Source organism: Hylobates moloch, unplaced genomic scaffold (genome assembly GCF_009828535.3).
Source record: "Hylobates moloch isolate HMO894 unplaced genomic scaffold, HMol_V3 SCAFFOLD_1, whole genome shotgun sequence".
Lineage (NCBI taxonomy): Eukaryota > Metazoa > Chordata > Mammalia > Primates > Hylobatidae > Hylobates > Hylobates moloch.
In genome coordinates, this window is record NW_026652276.1 from 93,178,735 (window position 1) to 93,191,407 (window position 12,673).

The 12,673-nt window shown below is 38.5% G+C and overlaps 1 non-coding gene and 1 pseudogene across 1 annotated transcript; one reads left to right on the plus strand and one right to left on the minus strand.

Moving 5' to 3' along the window:
- Positions 1 to 9,588: 9,588 nt before the first annotated feature.
- Positions 9,589 to 9,693, plus strand: LOC116809811 (U6 spliceosomal RNA). The gene has a single exon (XR_004369995.1). It is a non-coding gene; the product is annotated as a U6 spliceosomal RNA (small nuclear RNA).
- A 787-nt stretch (positions 9,694 to 10,480) lies between these two features.
- Positions 10,481 to 10,633, minus strand: LOC116810009 (U2 spliceosomal RNA; annotated as a pseudogene).
- Positions 10,634 to 12,673: the final 2,040 nt, after the last annotated feature.

Here is a 12,673-nt window from a genome sequence, read left to right on the forward strand (position 1 = left end):
GAAGGAGTGTCTGAGCTTATCACATTTGTTATTTATAAGCAGTGGTATGCTGGCAAATGTTTAATAACTGGCTCTCCCTGGAAGGAAGAGGATCCCAGGTTTGTGGTGTTTGTCCATTTCTGTGGTGTACATTCTCTTACCATGGCCAGTTTCCACTTAGAGTTAAAAAGGTGCTCACAATCTGCTGGTGAGAGCTGGTGAAAGCTGGCTCCAGCACACAATTGTTTTTTAGGAACAAATGGCCCATAACTTTTTAAGATTGTATCAAGGTATTGTATTTTTTAAAAGAGGTTGTAGAAGCAGCACTGAGCAAAAGTAAAAAGAACCAAGTTCTAGCCCTCATTCTGTCATTCCATAACTAGTTGATTCTAAGGCCACTGAATCTTTCTGGATCTCAGTTTTCTCATCTATACAATAACAGGAGCACATGAAATAACGTTCTAATGCTAACAGGCCTATGATTCTATGTCATCCTTCATACAATCATGCATTCCCACCTCAACTGAAATCTCCTTGAGAGTCGGCTATGCCATAACATAGTGTATCCTCAACACACCAGGTACAGGCCCTTGTACTTAACCGGTGCCTCCTAAATATCTGTTTTGCTGAATAAATGATTCATCTGGGTAACACTGGCAGTAGCCTGGGCATATGATGGGTTAGTGGTATAGAATAGGATATGAAATTGCATTAGAACAAGGAGAATCAAGTGATTAATTTGAATAATAGTTTTCTCTATGAATAATGATAATTTCCAGGTTGGTAATAGGCAAATTGAATGGTGCCATTTGTACACCATTTCTGCTCCTCCTCTCCCCTTCAGGGTCTACCCTAAATATGCGCCAAGACGTCCTCCATTTGACCTTGTCCCCTAGTAGAAACTTCCTTTCCCCACCACCATTTTTCCACATTCAAGTTCACGCTAGACTATGTCTTTAGCATTTCTTTGCCATTTGCATTTCTTCCTGTCATATATCACTGTCAGATTTATCTCAGAGTAAACAATGTCTTTTTTACCAATACCTTTCTTTTCGTTTTTCTCATATTGGTACTTGTGAGCATAAAAAAACCTGAATTCAGGCTGATTGGAGCAGTATTAATAATACTCAATAGCAAAAGCCAAGAAGACTTCATGTATTGAAGTAAAATTGGACATTCAACAAAATAATAAATAAAATTATTTCTACTTCAGCTTTTTCTAGGCTCCTAAGGCCTAGATATCATATGACAGTGAGGTAAGAACACAGCCCTGTGCAGAACTGCTAAGATGATTGTAAACCCGTTTTTATCAGCATCAATGAACCCTAACCAATTAAAAAAAAAGAAAGAAAGAAAGAAAAAAACCTCTAGAGTTCGAAGAACTGGAGAAGAATCCTGTTGAGAGAGTTACTGGCAGTATGGCTCCCCAAAGCGAGAAAACCTACTTCTTTGCTTTAAGCCAAATGAGAGGAACTTCAAGGGGAGGAGACACTTGAAGAGTTTGATAAATATCTCCCAGAGTTTTAAAAAAATGTTAGTGCAGGTATAAGACATTGTGGCTAGACCAGCCTGAAGGAGCAATGCAGAGAACAAGGCAGGAATCAAACTTGCTGCACACCAGCTGTGTGCCACACAGGAGGGAACAAACCTAGAGTTCTTGGAAGGACTGCCTGGAAAGACATAGCAAACTGCCAGGAATCGAGGACAGTGTCAAAAGTAACAAACTGCATGAGGTTTCACCTATCTTACAGTAATTATAGTTGCAGTTGAGGCCCCCACAGGCAAAATCACTCAGGTTTGAGCCTCTATGATGGCAAATCCAAATCATATCACTAAGCTCTTTGCTGTCCCCTTAACTCTTCTCCCTCATCCCCCTCCAGTGCTGAAGGCACTAGAAGCCATAGTTAATGATGGAAGAGGAGATGCCACGTCTCATACACACACGCACACACACACACACACACACACACACTTTACATTCATATACATACACTCGCATACACACGCATTTATACACACATTCACATGCATTCATACACATGCACACACACAAACACCACACACACACTAGGCTTCCAATTCTTAGTCAGGCTCTGGCTGGGAAATGGGAGAAAATTTAAAGAGGACAATGGGTTTCTATTATTATACCGAACTGAACTGCTTAAAGCTTTAAAGTAACTGGAAGATTATTAATTGCTAGAAAATAGAGAGTAATTTTTAAAACTCTGAGATCTGCTCAAAATTTCATCCAAGAATCAGGAAAAAAGCTATTCAACCCAATGTGTTAAAGAGACAATGAGAAAAAAAAAAAAGTTGCTTCAGGTTTTTTTTTTCTAATGAGCTTGTTTTTTTAACTATAATGGTCGCAGACTTAATAGAAAAAGATTGGCCTTCAACTCTTCAAGTCCTTGAATGTTTTCAAAGCCACTTTAAAACACCAAAAGGCATTGATTCATCTGCCCCTAATCAAACTGCAAGCACCCACATTTGAGAACAGCAAAAACTATTTCTTCTTCGATTGTGTTGTTCCTCTGTTTTGCCTAATTAATAGTATTAAAACTATGTGTTTTCTATTGTTTTTCATTGAAAATGCACTGTACTTTTACTCCCCTATTGATTTTTAAGTCAGATAGACCTATAACATTCTTCATAAAGGAAAATGTCTGCAACATTCCAAAATTAATGGTTAGAACCCAACCCACTTGTAGACTAAGCTTCCCTGTAATATGTGCATACTCCAGTGATGACTGTACATGTAAGAGTAAAATAAAACCTTTATTCAACATGATCATCTCCGTATAGGACTTGTTATACTAATTTCAAATCTCTCAAAGGATATAGATGTTTTCGCCAGCAGGTCTGGTCTCAGGGATAAGAGAAATTCATTATTCCACCTGTATTAATTTGTCATGGTGTGTACAGCCAAGGATCCAGCACAGAAATGGCACAAGCAAAGACTTCCAGGCTGACTGTCTCTTGGGGGTCCAAGACACAGTAAGTTGTCAGAGTTGATAAAGATATGTTCTAAGAAATGTGAACCTGCCCATTATTTTTCTGGGAATAGCAGCCAAAACCAATAACAAAAAAAAAACAACCCAACACCACCAGGCTTGCGGGCATTCTTTACTACATTTCATGCCAATTATTCCTTCTCACATGAAAAGCAGGCATTAATTTCCAACCCCTGACCTATATTTCACATACCAGAGTTTCAGACCAAAAGAAACACTAGCTATCATAAAAATGCTACGACAGCCTGCCACATGAGGAGGAATCCCTTTAGGCTTCCAGCCAACAAGTTTGGTTTGAGTCTGCCACACTTTTATAGGGTGGAAAGGTGAGGTAGGGGAGAAAGAGGACAATTGTCCTCCCTTCCTTGAGAGGTATTATCACAATATCTACTACTTTCAGAGGGGTAGTGAAAAAAATGATGGAAATCATAACTAATATCTGCTTGTCTCCATGGCATCTAGAGTCCCAGCAGGCCTCGTCCTTAGCTGCTTCTCCTGTTTCAAACACAAACTAATCATTCCAGTAAAACCTCCAGAAAAGATCTCCTGCATGCCTGAAATATTCCAAAGACATGGGATTGGAACTAGAAAGCACTTCAGACAGAAACTTAGGCTGGAGCATGGCTTTTGTGAATGGGAAGTCATGGGCAATGGTTCTTCTAGTGGCTGAATGGGAATTCGAGTATAACGGCTCATTTTCACTAAATGGTTCCCTGGGGGTCCAAAAATAACAAAAGAGCAATATCCAAAAGTGCCGAACATCTTTCCAGGGGTAGCTTTTTCAGGGGGAAGAATCTAATTCAGTGAAGACTCACAATGTGTTATACTGAAAAATGGAATGAAAATACATTTCCAGCCTTCTCAAGCAGACTCCAACAGTGAAGAAAAAAATGAGAACACAAAACATTCTCAGGTTATAGCCAAGTTCTAGGTGGATCTCAAGACCCAGCAGAGAGATTAATTTAATTTTCTAAGATAGCAGAGTAAGTCAAGAAATAGGGAATTTAAATGAAATTATTTTTGCCTGACTACCATATCAAATCCTTAAATAATAAGGCAGCGTCTAACTCCATTATTTCAAACTTCAAATATTGTTCTAGCGTAATAAGAGAAGCATGCAGAAAGGGGATGGGAGGCATACTGCATTGTTACTCAAAGTAAACCCTCAGCATCTTCTGTACTTCATTCAGTCACATATATGTATTCACATACATGTATTAACTATTCCATTCAGAGTTCTGTGCAAGCTGCTGGGGCTGAAATTGGGAACAAGATAGATAAGACTGCTGTCTTCATATAGAAGCAGAGAAGAGAGAAAAACTGCATTTTGAACAACAGACAAGCTCTAGCTATGCCAAAGCTCTAGCTAAACTGATATACTTGGTCAACGTGTCCAGCCTTTGTAGAAAGAATTTCAATTTAGGTTCTGGCTCTGTCACTAACCTAACTTGTGACCTCAAACAAGTCATGAATACTTTCTGGCTCCCAATTTGGAGACAGTGGCACCTGTTTTAGGGAGCTGAGACTCAAAGAAGACAATGAAGTTTTATAAAGTGTTGTATAAATAAAATGTCTTATTACAAATATTAGAAAACACTTATAGCGGCCAAGCATGGTGGTTCACGCCTGTAATCCCAGAACTTTGGGAGGCCGAGGTAGGCGGATCACCTGGAGGTCAGGAGTTTGAGACCAGCCTGGCCAACATGGTGAAATGCTGTGTCTACTAAAAATAGAAAAATTAGCTGGGCATGGTGGCAGGTGCCTGTAATCCCAGTTACTCGGGAGGCTGAGGCAGGAGAATCGCTTGAACCTGGGAGGTGGAGGTTGCAGTGAGCTGAGATTATGCCATTGTACTCCAGCCTGGGTGACAAGAGCAAGACTTCATCTCAAAAAGAAACCAAAAAAACAAAAAACACTTATAGCAAAAATACTTGTTAAGAGTTAGCATTCTATTTGTTGCCCAATTCAAATCTAACAAAAATATCTGCCGTCAGAGCCAAAAGAGTAGGCTGTGATTGTAGCTAATCATTCACACAATACATCATGAAGAACACACAACACTCAGATCTGTACAAAGTCACAAGCTAAAGCATAATAATGTTTTACACAGTTTAAATTGTTCACAAACTATGTAAAAAAAAAAGAAAATGCATATTTTCCATTCAATACTCTTCAGAATTAAAGAAAAATAAGAGATACAGAAAAATAGGCCTTTTTAAATAGGCAAATATAATTTTCTTTAATGAATAGATAGGTTTATTTCAGTTAGTAGTCAATGACTCCAGGGAAAGAAGTTAAGGGAATAGTCCATGAGGTTTTGGTATGTGTGTGTGTTTTTTCTTCCTTTCTCCCCTACCTCTCTACCAAACGAAAGGAGCCAAGAAGAATGGTGAACTGAAGGTTTCTTTTTATTCTCCCATAATTCAGGTACATATTTTTTCCAGCTGAAAAGGGGGTAAGTACTTCTTCAGCTATGATCCAGAATGATCAGTTTCCATTTCAGAAAGAATGGTTAAAAACAAATACACATATAGTAGACATGCAATTGTAGACACATAGATTTTTTCCTATATCTAAAACAAATGAATCTAAATATTTTAAATGGCTTTACCAGTTGGTAGAAAATGTGCAAAACATAATTCGCAGGTGTGTCTACTGGGTTCCTTTTATGGCAATGAGCAGGTAGGGGTTCCCATTATCAGACAATAAGGACAATAGTTTTAAATCCAAACCCACTGCGGAATCAAAACTGCCATAGTGGGAGAAGTCAATCAAAAAGATTTTCATTGAATGCTTTGGCACTGGAGGCATTGAGAATGCAGTGCAGCTCATCAAGACAGATTCCCTGTCAGCAAATCCTGGCACAAGTATATGGGAAAGCTGTGACCCTCTTGCAAACAGACAGTTTAACTCCCTCACCTTTGGTGTAGTGGGGCACACCCTACTACCTACAGCAAACTTCCCATAGGGCAGAATATTAGCTTGGCATGAGATGGCTTATCACCTAGTTATTCTAGGCATGTTGGGGTAGTCACAACCAGTAAACCTTCTAATGTACTCTCATTCCAGGAATGCATAGACAAGGTAGAGAGGACAAGTCTATTATAAGCTTAAATACTTAATAACTTAGTGGGGTAAAGATTTAATACCAGCGTCTTGCCAGCAGAAGTTAAAGATGGACAGAAAGAGCCACAAAGAAACAAAAGGAACCCCCGCTACCCCCACCACACACACACACACACACACACACACATCAGAATTTTGCCTATTATAGAATGCAATTCTACAAATCGCATAAAAGTCGCAAAAGGAGTAAGTTTTCAGTAAATGTCAAAAATTAAAAGCAGCGCTACAAAGGTATTGTAAAAAAAAAAAGAAACCACACACACACACAAGGGAAAGAAAGACACTAGGAAGCGGGGTGATGACTGACTCACAAAAATGTCTTACAGAAACATCAGCATGAAGAGAAACTACATCTTAACCAAAACCATCTGATGGCTGAACTCTAGGTGCCTTGTAAACAGGATCTTTGCCTTTATGTTTCTCTCAGCAGCTGACTGCAATTTTGGTGGTTTAAATAAAATATGGATTTTTTTTCTACAGATGAAACTTATATGTTTGATGTTTAAATTTCTGTAATTTTTCTTTCGCCATACAAGGTTCTGGTGATATGAACACAATGCGCGCGCGCACACACACGCACCCAAACACACACACACACACACACACACACACACACACACACTAAACATTGATATATATTCATATGTCCAGATCTTGGGACAGGGAACATACTTTCTGATGATATAAAGCATAATCTTTCTTAGGGAAAATGTGTTGTTTTGATACCTTAATCTTTTCAGTTGGTATCTCAGCTAGACAACAAAGGAAGTTAAGCCTGATTTAGCTATATTAGATTTTAAATCTGCTGAATTCACCAAAGTTTACCCTGAGCCCAGCAAAGTGTTTAATACATAATAGGCACCAAGCAAATGTCTGTTAAATGAATTAATAGAGGAAAACCAATCAGCAAACCTATCATTAAAACTGAAGTTTTACCTTAATTATTTGTATAAACTAAAATAACTTCCATTGTAATATTGCTAGTTATGAGCTAATAAAGATCTACTCAGATTTTAAAAATGTGTTTGGATTTCATTCACACTCTTCTCCCCAGTAGCAGCCAAGTCTCTGTCAATAATCATATAGTGACATTTCAAGTCCTCATGTCTTAAGCTAACAAATAAAACCAGGGGGCTAAGAAGCAAATTTATGAAGTATTATTTGAAGAATACTTAAATGATTGCCTAAAAGTATTTTTCCTTCACCAATTTACCATTGAATGATCTGAAATTGCCACCATCAATCATGTGTTGGACGCAAAACATTCAAAGGTTCTGGTAAAAGGCAAATATGTTATAGGTACCATCTGAATTTCCTTAGACCTTAAAAATGTCAGTTAAAATGAAGTTTTATTTAGTGGAATAATTTAAATGTTTGTAGTCTGTATAACCATTTGTGTTTGACAGGCCTTCAGGCCTTCAGCCTTCCCCACCCCACTACTCACCCTGATTCCTTCAAAAACTTTTTTCCAATATTTCTGAGTCTGAAACAGGCTGCTAAATAATCCCATTCCTGTTGGCTCCTGTGATGACCTCAGCTTGGCTTAGCCATCATTCCTGCAAGTACCCCAGTTCCTCATAGGGCTCTCCAGAAATCAAATCTATGCAAGAACTATGCCACAAGAAAGAAATCTTACTTCCATTTTGCTTTGGAGAGATTCTCAAGCATGGTCACTTAGGTCCCAGTACTTTACAGAGTTCTCTATCTCTCTCTCTTCTCACCCCTAACCTCCCTTAAAATTTTAGAGGTCCTCTGCTCTCCACAAAACTCAGATATGTTCCATTAGGGCAGGGAGACAGCTCTAGGTGCCTGAAACCATGGCATATGCTGGCTCAGCACCCCCTGACAGGCAAGGCCCTATGCTGAGAGCTTATCCAACCTGGCTCCTTCTTCTCCCAGGACATTCCTCAGTGTTTGTGCAAACATGTTTCTGGCAAGCACAAGATAAAAATGTGCCAAGTATGCCTGAATTTCAGTCTCAGTTGAGACCACTTCCACATATGGAAAGATGAAAAGATAAATACTAGCACAGTACCATCTACAAACATCTTCATGAAAATTAGATTCTGAGATCAGCTGATCCTGCAATAGACAGCAGATCTCTGAATGATAGGACAAATGTGATTTGATGAAAGGGACAAGGGGGAAAGAGTCATAAAGGCTAAAAAATTCAGAATCTGGAGGTCATTCCCAGGGTGATGAGCCCAGGAGCCAGGTGCCTTAAGGGTGAATGGCCAAGGGCACCTGAGGATATTGGGTACATGGGCAGGGGACACTTGGGTGAAAGGAGATGAAATGGGAATGAAAAGACACCAGAGATAAACTCAGCCAGGTCTCAGTGTTTCTGAATCTGTCTTGGAAACAAATAATTATCTTTTCCAGTGAAATTCCAGTGAGTTTCTGAAACTCAGTCTTGGAAATAAATAATATCTTTTCCGGTGAAATTCCATACAAAAGTTTGATTTCACAAATTTGTCATTGATCTTCCCTGTAACTGGCTCTGTTCCATCATTAGCCAGTCATAACATCAGTCTATGTGACACCAAACATCCAGCCAATTCAGCCATAATCAAAACTCCAGTTAACCAGCCAGCTGTTGTCTGTACATAATGCCAAGCAATCAACTGGACTAACTTCATGCCTGGGTGGATGGGAAAGACCAGATGTTTCAGCATTATGTAAATGCTAAGTGCCAATTGAAAACAGGAGTGTTCGCTGTCATTTTGCATACAGTCTTAGAATGAGCACTTGCACTTTTCTCCTACCAAGATCTCAGAGATATGCATACACAAACACAGGTACATATGCACACTGAAAATGCCTGGGTGCGTGTGGGCATGTAAGAACATGTCAAAGGTGCAGGGGCAGTAAGTTAATTCATACAATCTCAACTTTATAAAATGTACTCAATGCACCTGTCCCTGCCAGTCTGTGCTCTTCCCTGCCTTGCCCTGCTCTGCTCTCCATCTCAGGGAACGACTCTTCCAGGCTCTTTTGCCCTCTGGCTTCAGCATATGGCAGGCACAGCTAGAAGATGAAGGGCACAAGGAAGGGCACGACAAACAAATTTTCTCCCTTCTCTCTCTGTCTCCTTTGATGTCTCCAGAAGCTGCACCTCCTTCCAGGTTATCTTTCTGTCCACAGTTCTGGTTCCCATCCAAAAGCCCTATTTCTGGTCCCTAAACTCCCTCTCCATCATCTGAGAAATCTATTTCCTGGACTAAATTTCATTTACTGAAAGAACTAGAGTGACTTATTTTTCTGGCTGGACCCTGACTAATGCACAGGATAATCTGGAAAAGTAAGGTACTTCTCATCCTGGGGTTTCAAGGGCAGCATGAGGCCTATTAAAGAGCAGCTCAAATGCTGAGCCAATGAAGGATGTGAGCATAGCTCTTCTCCTCCTCTTCCTTCCTTCTCCCTATCAAGTCTTTTAACTAGTAGGAAAATAAACAAGTAAAAGTGATTTAGTTGTTGCTTTGGCAACACATATTCTAAAATTGGAACAATACAGAGAAGATCAGCATGCCCATGTGCAAGAATGACATGCAAATCTGTGAACGCACTATTTATTTTTTTACTATCCATGTATCTTATAAAATCATGTTGTATACCTTAAATATACACAATAGAATTTATTTTTTAAGTGATTTATCAAACACAACTCCCACTGTTTCCTCCAGTGATTCCTATGAGACAGAACCCCCAAATCAAATGTTTGGAACACTTTCCAAAATCAGCAAGCAATCCTGTCTTCCTGCCTCCACTCTATATGTCTGCCAATGGACAATGTAAAATGATTTTATCATTTCTTCTTTTGTGGGCTAGGAGGCAGCAACTTCTTCACATAGACCTCTAAACAGTAACTCAGAGTTGATAGCTTTTCAATTTTAAGTCAAAAGTCATTTCAAAAGTCTTATTTATAAGTTTAACACATTGTTATATCTTTTGAAAACAATCTTGTATCAATTTTGTCATAAGTTTCATCAGACCATTTTAACAAATTACATTTACACATTCCCTTAGCATTCACACTGATGAGGACAAAAGAAAACAGGAACATCAAGGTAAAGTAGATTTCACTGAATGTAGGAGAAATCATTAACATGGAAGAAAGCAAATGGAATGAATTCCCTATACATACGTTTTCTGAGTACTTAGGTACAGGCTCTGTGCTGTTTACTTACAATACACGAGTTCAAAAATGATAGTTCCTGCTTAAGAAAGGAGCTCACACCTGTGAACTGAGAAGTGCACTTTATAAAAGCATCATTTCTTTGTCAGTAACTGATCTGTCTTGTAAAATAGCATGAAATACAGCTAAAAATAAAGGGGACAAAACCATACTCACCCCTAATTCTGGCATACAGTCAACTATCATTAACATATTGGTGTATATTATTCCAGACTCTTCTCTATGCATGCAAATAATACGAATATGTGTATATATTTATATTTCACATAAATTGGAGCATGTTATTCCACACTTGATCTTAGCCAAAAGGCCGAGAAGCGATGAGCATGTTATTCCAACTGTTTTATATTAGCAATATTTTATGAACATTTTTCCATATTAACATACATTCTACCTAATCTTTTTTATACTATATCTTATTGTATGGAATGTGTATATGTCTTATTGCTAGTAATCTAGATAGTGTCCAATGTATCTGAATTATAAATAATATTGCAATGTTATTTGTACAAGTGCAAAACTATATGTGCAAGGTTACACTGCACCAAGAGCAGAAGTATATATGCAAGGTTACTATATGTGTGAAACTATATGTGCATAGTTTTACACTTGTACCAATATTTTTATACAAGTTGCTTATAAATAGTTAGAACCCTAGATCTCCTCCCCATTCCTGTTGCTGGAAATTGACCCATCACTTCTCAGAAAGGAAACTGGGAATTTATTCTCTGGAAGAGGGTAACAGATAAAGTCCTTGGACTGGGGATTGACTGGGCATAGTTGAATGTGTGGTACCAGACCTCACACAGGAGACTTAAGTAACAATAATCATACTAGAGATGGAATAATGAGGCCCCTAACTTCTTCCCCTACAAAGCTTCCAGAATACTGGCAGCCAGACCTTCACCCTCCTGGAAAGAGAATGGAGAAATATTCACTGCAGAACTTGACCAACCCAAGAAAAAAGACTTACATATACTGGCATCAGCATTTCACCAAAAAAAGCCCACTCAAATCACCCTACAATTGAGCTCAATACTCACAAGACCCCAAATAGGACACTAATATTAATCAAGAACCAGCAACCAAGGATTACCAGATAGCTGAAGAAATATTGTAACATGGGAGATGTGACCAAAAAGAGAGTAGAGGAGGGAGATTTTTAAAAGGAAACAAATTTTCTGCAGAGAGAGTCATATTAAAATACCCTCAGAGAATACTCTCAGAGAAAATAAGAGAAAAACAAACAGGATATTACCAAATAGGAATATTCTGAAAGGAAAACAGAGTCCTTGAAACTTAAAAGTGATTACATAATCAAAATTTCATATATGAAATCAATTTAATGTGGAAAAAGCATTTTCTATAAATGGTGCTGAGATAACTGGATATCCTCACGCAAAAGAATAAAGTTTGATCCCTATCTCACACCATACACAAAAATTAACTCAAAATGGATCAGACACTGAAATGTAAGAGCAAAAACTATAAAACCCTTGGAAGAAAATATAGCAGCAAATCTTTATGACCTTAGATAATGGTTTCTTTTTTAAAAATTGATATATCATACTTGTACGTATTTTGAGGGTACATATGGTATTTTGATAGATGTATACAATGTGTAATGATCAAATCAGGGTAATTGGGACACCCATTATGTCAAATATTTATCTTTTCCTTGTGTTTGGAACATTTTAGTTCTTCTCCTCTAGCTTTTCTTTTGAAATAGACAGTAAATTGTTAATAGCTATAATTTCCCTACTACTCTATTGATTTTTATAACTCATTCCTTCTACCCAACTGTATTTTTGTAGCCATTAACAAACTTCCCTTCATCCTCCTCCTCTTCTCCTCCCAGATTCTGATAACCACCATTCTACTCTCTATCTCCACGGGCTCCACTTTTGTAGTTCCCACCCCTTGTGTTAGTGTGCCCTGGACATGGGACATGGGACATGGTGTCAAAAGAGATTATTTTGGAGCTTTACAATTTAATGGCTGTGCTCCTGGGTTTCAGAGTTGCTTGAGGCCTGTAGCCCCTCTCTTCTGGCTGATTTCTCCCTTTTGGAACAGGAATGATAACCCAATGCCTGTACCCCCATTGTATCTTGGAAGTAAATAACTTGTTTTGATTGCTCAGGTTCATAGGTGGAAGCAAATGAGTCTCAGATGAGACTTTGAACCTGGACTTGGGACTTTTGAGTTAATCCTGGAATGAGTTAAGATGCTGGAGAACTATTGGGAAGGTATAATTGTATTTTGCAATTAGAGAAGGACATAAAATTTGGGACCAGGAGCAGGATGATATAGTTTGAGTATTTGTCCCCGCCTGTATTAGCCCGTTTTCATGCTGCTGATAAAG